Genomic DNA, 12345 nt, shown 5'->3' on the forward strand with positions numbered 1-12345 from the left:
TGGTGAGGCCATTCTTACACCATCCACGTGAATTCACATCATATACCACACTTTGTTTTGCCCTCGCGTTGGGTACCTTGTGTTGAGAGAGAGAGAGAGAGAGAGAGAGAGAGAGAGAGAGAGAGAGAGAGAGCCTATTCGTTTTAAACGGCGGTGTTGTTTATCTGGTTAGTGAGTTGTACGTAATGATAAAAAGATTTGCTACTTGGTATTTACAAGTAAGCTTATGTTATCTTTCATTACTCATGTTGTGTTAGTTAGTTATTTAGTTATGTTGTTATCTAGTTAAGGTCCCTATATTATCAACTCTCAACCCGATATAGCCTGATAAAAAGATTTGGAATTAGGTATTTACAAGAGAGTTTGATGAGGCAGTGCACGAGTGTTGTGAAGGTGCTGGTTAACCTCTTTAGTACCAGGACGAGTTTCCATATTCATTCTGCCTACTAACTGGTGATTTTATACAGCTGCAGAAACACATGTTGGGATTAGAATAGTAAAGACTCTAATCATTAATCTTTTGACCTCCATTGACCTAACGCAAATAAAATCGTCTAATCGCATTCCAGGGTAAAAAAAAAAAATGTGTCAGTATTGAAGGGATTAACTGCCGTGTTATAACCCCGCCACAGTCAAATCATACTACTACTACTACTACTACTACTACTACTACTACTACTACTACTACTACTACTACTACTACTACTACTACTTTTCCGAGGCGTGAGTTACGTGATGGCACACACAGGAACTCGTCCATACACGCACAAAACACAATGCACTTGATTCTTCACTCGTCCTTTGCCCGTTATAAGGAAAAAGTTTAAGTGTGTTTAAAATTTGTGGAGATGCCCCGCCTGTGGTGTACGGTAATGCGTATAATGTAGACGCTCGCTGGACACAAGCTGGTCATCACGCACGCACGCATCTGGGTTCTCATTTTTAAGGTAATTACCTCAGATTAGCGTAATCTCACCACTTTTAAGGTAATTTTAAGGTAATGCTATTTTTAAGGTAATTCAGGTATTCTTAAGGTAATATGAACGTAATTGGAGGACTTGACAATGTTGCCATATGTCTAACGTCACACTCATAGACAGGGATGAACACGCTGTTGTTGTTTTTTATATATATTGCTTCTTTTCAAGTTTTGTGCACGGGTTGTGTCAAAATTTGTATGATTAGCATATGTAAGTTATTGAAAGTAATATGCTTTCAGTGTTTCGTTTTGTGACATGCTTATGTTTACTACCTATGATCTCATTGCTATGCATGGGGTGTATGTTGGTGCTTAGTATGTTCCTGAAGGAAGGAAGAGAGAGAGAGAGAGAGAGAGAGAGAGAGAGAGAGAGAGAGAGAGAGAGAGAGAGAGAGAGAGAGAGAAAGAGAGAGAGAGAGAGAATCTAAATAGCAAAAACTTTATAAAATGACAATATTTATTATTTTACCTTTTTTTCTCTCTTCATTCCTTGTTTCTTCTCCTCCTATTCTTATCTTCCTCCACCTCTTCCTTCCTCCTCCTCCTCCTCCTCCTCCTCCTCCTCCTCCTCCTCCTCCTCCTCCCCTTGCCTTAGCCTGTCTTTCTCTATAACACAGTCTGAAATAAACAAAACTGGATTAATATCAGAGAGAGAGAGAGAGAGAGAGAGAGAGAGAGAGAGAGAGAGAGAGAGAGAGAGATTTATGTAGGAAAACCTTATAAAATGACAAATACATCATTAACCCCTTTGCTAGCGACTCCGTCACTCCCGCACTGCACAACCCTCACCCCCACACTGTGTTCTGTTGGGGGTGCTGACATTCATTTCATCCCTTGTGACATCAAGCCACTGGGTGAGGCTGGGAAGCAATGATAGAGGCTGGGAGGCACTTAAACAGCATTAAACACCCTAAAACAGTCATAAAACACCCTAATATAGCCTTAAAACATTCTTAAAACAGCCTTAAATAGCCTTATAACACCCTAAAACATCCTTGAAACACCCTAATACACTTTTAAAACATCTTAAAACACTCTTAAAACACCTTAATACACTCTTAAAACATCCTAAAACACTCTTAAAACACCCTAATACGCTCTTAAAACACAATAAAAAGAATATATATATATATATATATATATATATATATATATATATATATATATATATATATATATATATATATATATATATATATATATATATATATATATATACACACACACACACACACACACACACACACACACACACACACACACATACACATATAATTAAGGAGACAGCCTTTGCAGTGACTCCCTGAGTTTGTTTTCTCACTTTGGTTGTTGCTGGTTTATCTATTTTCTCCACTTTTCCACAAACTACCAACTTTTGTGTATTTTCTCTTTTCTTTCTCTATGAACATTTATTAAGTTTTTCCTTTTCTTTCATTATCAACGTTCATTTGTTTCTCCTTTCCTTTCACTATCTAACTTGTTCTACGATAGTTTCTTTTCTTTTATTGTCCGAAAGTCTTATAATATATTTTTGTGTTTTCAATGACTCTTGTTTCCTTATTCAAATAACATTTTCCTAATTTCTTTCTACCTCTTCCTCCTCCTCCTGCTCCTCCTCCCCCTAATTGTGACAATACAAACATTACGGTCTGTAACATTGAAGACCTTGATAAATAAATAAAGAAAATAAAAGGAAAAGAAGTATATTGGTTAGTACATCATTTATCCTCCTTAAAACATCATATTAACTCCTCACTCCCAAAAACTAGCACCATCAAGTATGTATAGATCCTCATAGCTCACTACATAACCCTTGATTTAATATGGAAAACGGAAACATGCGACATCTAATAGCTATGCCAGTAACCGTACCTAGCAAGCCATCTAGCGGTCGGCCGGCCGTCACCAGCACTGGATCTGACCGAGTTGTACAAATTGTGGTGAGTGTAGGAGGCAAATATTGTTCTTTATCATCAATCATCAGCGCTACCACACCACTGAGAAAGGTGAGTAATGACGTATAAGTGCATTAGGGATTGAAGTGTTAGTTTATGGTGTTGATAATGGCGATGAGCAGCGGGATAAGGAGAAATGTGTAGTTCGATAAGGTGGGGTAGTGACATACGATGGCGGTGAGTGAAGGAGGAATAGTATTCATATATTGTCAATTGTCGTCACTACCGAGCTTCAAAGGAAGGTGAGTAATGACGTATGAGTGTAGCAGGGGTTAAATTATCAGTGTATGTTATCAAGAGTGATAATTATTGGCCGGAGACTGAAAAATATTTATAAATTGTGATGACTGAGAAGGGGAAATGAAAAGTACTAGATTGTGTTTCTCAATAATGAACCTGTAGGGAATAAGGGAAGGATAGTGGAGGAGAAAATAATTAGTTAAAAATCTTGTTATTGAAGCCAACACAGGCAACAAGATCAGGAGATAAAAATGATCCAGATAATGAAGGCAGACACGCTCACTCACTAGGAAAGTTCACTATGTAGTGAACTTTCTTTTTTTAATAATTTTTTGTTGCCCTTGGCCAGCTTTCCCCTCTTCCATTAAAAAAAAACTTAAAATGTTACACCCCTTTCACTAATACGCTAATACTAATAAAGGCTGTAGACTCAGTGTTAATCTCAGTATTAATGAAACCAGGGACCGAGGAGAAAACGAGAGGCAGCCATTAACGAAGCAGTTATCGGAACACCGAAGCAAAGACAGTACAGAAGAAAGACTGAAAAGCTTGGCATTCAACATAATATACAAAACTTTGACGCCAAACAGTTACCAAATGCCACCAGAATTTGGTTTTTCGTGCGCCATCTATCGTGTGAACGAAACACTAACTCTGAGCTGCCAGATGTAGCCAGTATTACTATTATCATTACGGTGTGTGTTTGTGTGGGTATATATATATATATATATATATATATATATATATATATATATATAGAGAGAGAGAGAGAGAGAGAGAGAGAGAGATTCTCACTTATTTACACACTCGTGTTTCACTGTTTGATCTGCTGCAGCCTGCAGTCTCTGACGAGACAGCCAGACGTTACCCTACGGAACGAGCTCAGAGCTCATTTCCGATCTTCGGATAGGCCTGAGACCAGGCACACATCACACACCGGGACAACAAGGTCACAACTCCTCGATTTACATCCCATACCTACTCACTGCTAGGTGAACAGGGGCTACACGTGAAAGGAGACACACCCAAATATCTCCACCCGGCCGGGGAATCGAACCCCGGTCCTCTGGCTTGTGAAGCCAGCGCTCTAACCACTGAGCTACCGTGTGTGTGTGTGTGTGTGTGGAAAAAATAAGAAAAATAAAAAGGGTCACAGGTTCCAAACTCTATTGCCACAAACCATATGATAAAAATAATCTGGAAAAAAAAAAAAAAATAGATTCAATGTTAAGAAACACATCACTGAAAACATTTCATTCAAAGATTCAGAGAACATTAAAATTAAGAACTGACAAAAACATCATTGAAGGTAAAGTAGACAAACAAAGGGTGTGTTAGTCAAAAAGGTCAGAAAACACAAATGATGAGTGACAACACAGACATGCATGCTATTGTGCCATGGTATAACATGAAGGCTCAGACTTGTATCACAAATGCCATTACTTTGACAATATTTGCGCCTTTAATAAACAATGAAAGCAAAGTGCACCTTATGAAGCACATATTTTGTTATGCAACGCAGATTTACATCTCCAATGCAGAAAAAATAAAGCTAGAAGCAGTCAGACACAAGCATGATTAGGTAAAGCATCTACCAGTCAGTGCATCATTACTTGTCACATCAAAGAATGCATATATAACAATTAAGCACAAACAATACTCTAAAGAAAATACAAGCACATGCTAAATTGTTGACACAAAATATAAGCATAACCAGCTAGCAAAACACTATAAAATGCTGTCATGTCTACCTACATGATACAGAATACTTCCAAACCTGAGAAATTAAAGGAACTTTGTTAATACATTGTGGATAAGGTGGTGAGCGTGTGATCGGGCAGACGTCCACCCGTAGGTTGGAATCCCACCACGTACAGCCTTAAACACTTTGTCATTTGTCGAGTGGTTTAAAGTTACCTACATGTCACCATGATACCCAGGTTCTAGGTGGTTACACCAAAGATGAGCTTCGGGGGTGAATTGGGCTCTTATATAGGTACCACTATAAATAAAATTGCCTGCGCCACTAATAGGCGGAAGCTGAACAGCGCTCCCCATACACTCTTCAAGTGTGCCTACAGGCGCTATATATATAAAAAAAAATATATATATATATATATATATATATATATATATATATATATATATATATATATATATATATATATATATATATATATATATATACTACTTATGTTCAGTAAGTAAAACCCCAGAGGGAATACATTACCATTTTGAGGTGCAACACCTGAAAGAAAGAGGTGGTTCTGCACAGAATGCCCCTCCAGTGTTCCTGAAACGCTGTATCATTATATGTATATAGCCATTCAAATTGTAGATTGAAATATGCCACATGAATCCGAACAATGTTTCATATTCCACATGTAAAGGATGAACTTTATTTAAGTTTCACATGCATACACATGAATCTGAAAAAAAAAAAATCATAAACATAGTAATAAGAATAGGTATGCACCATCCACACCACCAATCATGGCTCCAAAAATCATAGCAACAATTACTGGCCTTCACTTTTAACATCACATCTAAGAAGCAAAATATCCCATGATAAAGTCATTTCCCTGAACATACATGCACAAAATGTGCTCAAAAACTCAGTTCACAACCAAATTTCATAAACGAATTAATCAGATACCATGAAATGGCAATTTATGTAAGTCCATTTATAAAGTAGAAATTTCCTTGTGTCTGGTCAGGTCAAGGGAGGCCATGTGGTCAGCGGCAGCGGTGAGACAGAACTTCTCCGCTCCACCAACAGGAAGTTTTACATTCTTCACATGAATAATAGTTTCCTGGCTATCCACAGGAGAGGACGTGAAGGTGTGCTCCTCATGGATGGCCTCAGCACTCCTCTTCTTCGCAGGGACTTTGTTGATACAGAATGGAGTGAGGAAAATGCACACCTGCCAGCCACGGGCCGTGGATGCTAATTGATCTATCTACTTTACTGATATTTTTTTCTTCGCAAATAAGCATAAATGGGTCAAGCAAAGCGTATTTAATCATTGCTAAAAATTTCCGAATACAAGATATTAGCTATTTAAAGACTTATGTGTGAAGGTTTTTATTTATTTACATTGCGCCACTTGTTTCGCCTATTTTTAGTCCATGCGATGGTGACGTCCTCTTGTGTTGGACGAAATAACTACTGTAGAGTAAGCAGTTAGCCTTTTCTCCACCTAATTTTGGTACTTTCCAGTCTTTCTTTTTTTGGGTCTTTGCACCGAAGCCTCGTCTCTAGGCTCACAGGCTTCAAAACGCTCTGGTCTCTCACCATGACTATTTGAGAGAGAGAGAGAGAGAGATGGTTCGTGAATTAGTCTAGTTATTTATTTATTTATTATTTTTTTCTATTTTGTATTTGTATTTTCGTCCGTGCAAAAACAATCGTTGATACAAAAAATGTCGTTTGCAATGGAATGAATTGTAAACACTGCATGGGTATTGACTAGTCTCTCTCTCTCTCTCTCTCTCTCTCTCTCTCTCTCTCTCTCTCTCTGCAGCATGTATAGCTATTGTGGTGCACATGACATGTTTCTCTTACTTATTGCCTGAGATTCTCGAGCCATGCGGTTTGGTTTGTATGTAACATAGATACATCAAAGTTAAATACGTATAAATATATATTTTCAATGCATACTATTGTCCCGTTTATTTTAAATATATCTTTAGGCTAAAACTATCGGTAAGTGATGAACGTAATTATTGTATTAATTGCGTCGAGGTGATTGCGAGAGCACTTTGTATCTTGGGTTTGTAAGGAAAAGGTACAGATATTTGTATGGGATTGACGTCTATTGTGAAAACTATCTTGTTAAATGTGTGGTGACAAACCTGAAAATTTGCTTAATCATATAATAGTTTATATATATGGCGCTTGTGTACAAAACAAAGTAAGCAGTAAATGGTGTGTTTTATTTCTATTTCAAATGTAATAATAATGTAAAAGATGATATTCCCTTAAAAGAATACTTGCATAAAAAGGTGTAACTATTTGCCGGTGTTTAGCTTTTGAAGGTTAGGTGAGCCAGATAAAACTTTAAGCATACTTACCTGGCACAGGAGACACCGTGATCATGAAGGCGGTTCTCCCAAGGCGAGGCCCGCCATTGCACTCCGGCGGTGCTGACCCTTGCGATTAACCCAAATGTGGTTAACTCGAGTGTGAAATTTTTGATAGCGGGGATTGCGTTCGCGCATCCCCTACATTACCTGCCATGTTAAACAAAACAAGTACTAGTGTTGCAATAAACCAACCAACGTTTCCTTTAATCAAAGATAGCTTGTAGGTTCTGATTAAGAGATCCTGCTTACAACTTAGATGGTGAGGCAGTGCGTTCACCATCCCCATCATGGTCTTTGATCATATGGAATGTGAGTTAGGCAATATGAAAGTTGCATTACTGTTTTGCGGTGAGGCTGAATTGATCAGAAAAAAATTCAATGGTTATATTAGAAGAAATATCTTGGTTAGGTTACGTTTAGCTAGGTTAAACTTGGTTAGGTTAAGTTTAGTAAGGTTAAATTGGGTTAAGTTAAGTTGAGTGTGTCAAACTAAGTTAGGTTATCTTTGGTTAAGTTAAATTGAGTTAGTTTCACTACATTAACTTTGGTTAGGTTAAACTTGTTAAGGTTAAGATAAGTTTAGTTATATTGGGTTAGGTTAACTTTATTTAGGTTAAACAGTTAGGTTGGATCAGATTATATTATTTGCTTCACAAATAATGACATGATAATAGATTATTTGTTTCAGTACACTTCTTACATTCAACCATATGGTGTACACAATGCAGTTCTTTTTCACCACCCTTGAAATAATCCAATATTAATTTTATCCATCCCACGTATAATCCTTATCCATACTTTCATCCAACAGTCTTTTAAAGCCACTCATCTCAGCAATTACTCAGCCCATTCACAACTATGTTAGAGAATGAACATCTACCTACATGTTATGCATATCATAGTTTGTCCTAGCTACATCCATTGTCATGTCTCCTATCCTGTTTACTTATTTCTAAAACCTAATTGGTTTCTTTTACCAATTCCTTTCACCCATTTGAAAAAAAAAAAAAACATGGTGAGTTCATTTAATATTCATGCTTTACAGCTCCACAATACACTGATACAGCATAACTGTTACTCACCTTAGTAAAATCACCACCTTATCTCAGGTGTTCCTCTGTGTCGGACTTTGAAGGACGTCTCGTAACATGTCTGTCACAAATATGATCCGTGCACGATCCAAGCAATTCACCTTGACGAGTTTTTCGTCGTTATAATCACACAGCACGTCTTTCCGAGGACGAAAAATCTTCAGGTGACGTCTGCGGTCTTCTACGGAGCCTTGTTTTTCTGTCCTAGGCACTACCTGACATCGCTAGGCCACCTCCGTACTTGACTTAAGAATTTCTGGAGTTAGGCAAATTCCTAGGACGCAAAAGCTTTTATAAGTAGGTCCTAACGTTTCCTAGGCAAAATATGCATCTTGGGCAAAGTTTTCGTCCTAGGCACCTTTTATAAGTACGGCCCATAATGTGAGCATCGGCCCGGCAGTGAAGAAACTCCATTCCCTCTCATTGAGAGTAAGGTGGTTGTGTGTCATCGGGGGTATGTGCTGCTAGTAACAGCGCTATCAGCAGGTCTCGGGCAGGGCAGCCTTCACCTCTCCACTGCTCAAGGAGCCGTATATAAAAGTATTTGGTCTGGAAGAGTATGCCATATGCAGTTAACTAAAGTTCAGCTTGTAAAGCTGAAGAGCTCCATGTGTATACAGGAAGGGAAGTCAGCCCACCATGCACTTCATCTGGTAACGAGCTCCAAAGAGGGACACACCTGTTATTAAAGAAACCAGATTCACAACCAGTAGTAGTGTGTTGGTGCGCCACTTAAATCTATGGCCTCGTGTTAAAGTGCTTGGTGGAAGCTGAAATAAATGTATAATGGTTCAGTGGCTGATGGGTCGTGAAAAATTTGCCAATATTTTATGAGGTCAGATTGTAGAAGTCTTCCTTTTAACTGAATACAAGAGGTGTTTCTTGGAAGAATGTATCGTGTCAATTATAGGTAGAAATTATAGTGAGAAATACTGTTAATTTTCCAGAGTGATATGTCTGTATTTAGTTAGCGGCGCCCTGGGACGTTAAGAGCAGCCGCCACAACACACAAGCAAGGGCAAGAGGAAGAGGGAGCGGGCTGAGGCGAAGCAAGCCGAGGAGGTCAACTCACTGCCCTCCCGGTGGTCCCTCCTCTGGTCAGGGATTGAGACGGGCCCGTGAAGGAGGTAAGGGCGAGTGAGTGTGTGATAGCATTGTGTGTGTATTTTTATGTCAGTCGATGCGTTTTGTACTGATCGCTGTCGTTAGTGTTGTAAGATGTTGCGCATAGCAGTGAAAAAGTTACAGGACAAAATAAACTGGTTGCAATCAGGTTTCATAAAGTTTTCCATAAAATGTCTCAGTTTTCTCTCGCACTTCCCAAAACACTCGTTCTCTCTTTCTCGGTAACAAAACACGGGTGTTGATAAATATTAAGGTTAGTCAGCAAGTTGAGTAGGTTAGTAATTAATCAAATAGGTTACTGAATACATTGAGAAACTAATGAACGAGTTACATCCAGATTTAATTGAGTTACCCATAGAATATCTGTTTCCTCTCATACTTGTCTTGGCGTCATGCCTATTCTCTCTCTCTCTCTCTCTCTCTCTCTCTCTCTCTCTCTACAGCAATGATTATTCTAACAAAGACGACATCGGGACTCATTCGCCACCTACTGGAGCGGTACATAGCGACAACCACCAACAAGTATAGCAAGACCCAGCAAGTCACGGAATCAGACGGTACATGGCATTTTCACATTGTGTGCGGCATGGTAACGGCGGCTTAACACCACCATGGGAGGTGGTGCAGCTTCTACATACTCACAGACCAACATGAAATTCCGTATAATTAATGTTTCCCAAGAAGATATAAATAATGTGAGTGTGTAAAACAAAAGATTATATCCAAAAAATCATTCCATAAAGGGAGGGTACTGCGGTGACGATTCTCAGTTACCATTGTCGCCAGCGGGGATACACTTTCCTGAATGAAAAGAAACACTGCTCGTGTGAACCGCGCTCAGGAAAATCTGTTTTTTGGTGGTTTTGATGTGCTTGAAGTGATTTTGGACCTCATTTCTGCTGCATTTACATCACTGTGATGCTTCCCCTTTCCAAATCAGTTTCTCACAGGTCCTTCAAATGTGTTGGGAGGGTAGGGAAACTCAGAAATAAGTGGTTTGCCCAGAAATTAATCACAAAATCAGTCGTCACATAAAACAACAACAACAACAACAACAGAATGACCTATTTTCCTTCAAGTATTACAAGATAATTTCTTGCAACAAATTAACCAAAAACCTCTTTCCTAAACTAACTTACACTCAAATATTATCTTTGTTACAATTTGTCCTTGTGTATGCCTTCAGCTTCCACAATGACCAAAACTGAACAAAACTGATAACACCTCTAAGTGATAGGAGACAGAAGTAGTCTTGACGAACGACACAGTGAAGTAAACAGAAAGAAGAACAGTTTGGAGGAACAAGAAAAAAAAAAAAAAGACTTTTAGAGTGGATAATCTTTAAAAAATAAGAAACGGACTCGAAATTTAAAAGAGAGGAAGACAAACAAGAGGAAAAGGGAAGGACCATTGAAAAGGCAGTTCTTCCGGACAACCACCAGAACCACAACAGGAGTTTACACACAGCTAATACACGGCTGGGTTTGTGATGAGTTGGGACATTCGGTTTCAGTGCTCGTGAATCACTGGCGAATCTGATGACGTCATGACGCGTAGCAACTTTCAGCTGCCTTCCCTGTGTCCATTGAAGAGGAGGAGGAAGTCACATCCCTCTCTGTTAATCCTGTTGTAGGTTGTATGAAAGGATGATGCAAGTTCGGGGCATGCAAACGTTACATCGGACTTACGTACATGTTCTTTCCTGGATATATCGTTGCAAACTCCCAAGGTGAAGTAACATTATGCTGTCTGGTATATATTACAGGCAGGCCACTGATACCAAACAAGGAACAGGATTTTTTATTATATTTATTTATTTATTCATTTATTATATTATCATTTTTATATAGGAGAAAAACCGGGTTAGTGCAACAAAAATGCGATTAAGAAAGCCGCTCTGAGGTGCAGTTGTGGTTGCAATGTTGCATTTTTCCATAGTACGTAGCACCGCGTGGATTAGTAAGTGTGTAACTGTCCCGGCAGCTCTGTAATTGTTTAGTAAGCCCCAAAGTTACGTGAATTGATAACTGTACTTCTTGTTCCATATTTCTTCAATAACATCTAGGGTTACTTAAATTGATACATAGCTTCCCTGGGATTTTTCTTTTATTTCCTCTATACGATCTAGTATTACTTGAATTAGTAACTGCTCTTCTATAATTCAACATTTCCTCCACTGCCCTTGTAGTTCAATATTTCCTCCATAAGATATTTTCAATCATTCATACCTTTCTCTGGTAAACTTTGAACTCCCTACCTGTGTCTGTATTTACATCTTCCTACGACTTGACTTCTTTTAAGAGGAAGGTTTCAAGACATTTGTCCCTGTCTTTTGGATAACTTATTCTCTTCAAGGGAACTGGCAATCCACTGAGCCTTTTTTTTTTTTTATTTTATATTGTTTGTTGCCCTTGGTCGGTATCGCCTCTTGCATTGATATATATATATATATATATATATATATATATATATATATATATATATATATATATATATATATATATATATATATATATACAATGCAAGAGGCGATACCGACCAAGGGCAACAAACAATATGAAATAAAACACACACACACACACACACACACACACACACACACACATATATATATATATATATATATATATATATATATATATATATATATATATATATATATATATATATATATATATATATAATACAGGGTTCCAGATACCGTTCGCCAATGTCGCCAATTGCGAAAAAAAAAAAAAAAATAGTTGGCGCCTAGTAACACCCATACGGCGAAAAAAATGGCGCCTAGCTTTCAAAAAGATCTGTGTGGCAAAGTGATTGACATAAGCCTCCTCAGATCGATCTGCAGTGAACAGCAAGGACCCCACAC

The 12345-nt window shown here is 38.2% G+C and overlaps 1 long non-coding RNA gene and 1 other non-coding gene across 2 annotated transcripts; both read left to right on the plus strand.

Annotated features, from left to right (window-relative positions):
• The first annotated feature begins 2903 nt into the window (after positions 1-2903).
• On the plus strand, positions 2904-10126 carry LOC123510215. Its single transcript, XR_006676428.1, has 3 exons — positions 2904-2985; positions 9299-9478; positions 9920-10126. It is a non-coding gene; the product is annotated as an uncharacterized LOC123510215 (long non-coding RNA).
• Positions 7241-7402, plus strand: LOC123510374. The gene has a single exon (XR_006676479.1). It is a non-coding gene; the product is annotated as a U1 spliceosomal RNA (small nuclear RNA).
• Positions 10127-12345: the final 2219 nt, after the last annotated feature.

Source organism: Portunus trituberculatus, chromosome 28, assembly GCF_017591435.1.
Source record: "Portunus trituberculatus isolate SZX2019 chromosome 28, ASM1759143v1, whole genome shotgun sequence".
NCBI lineage: Eukaryota > Metazoa > Arthropoda > Malacostraca > Decapoda > Portunidae > Portunus > Portunus trituberculatus.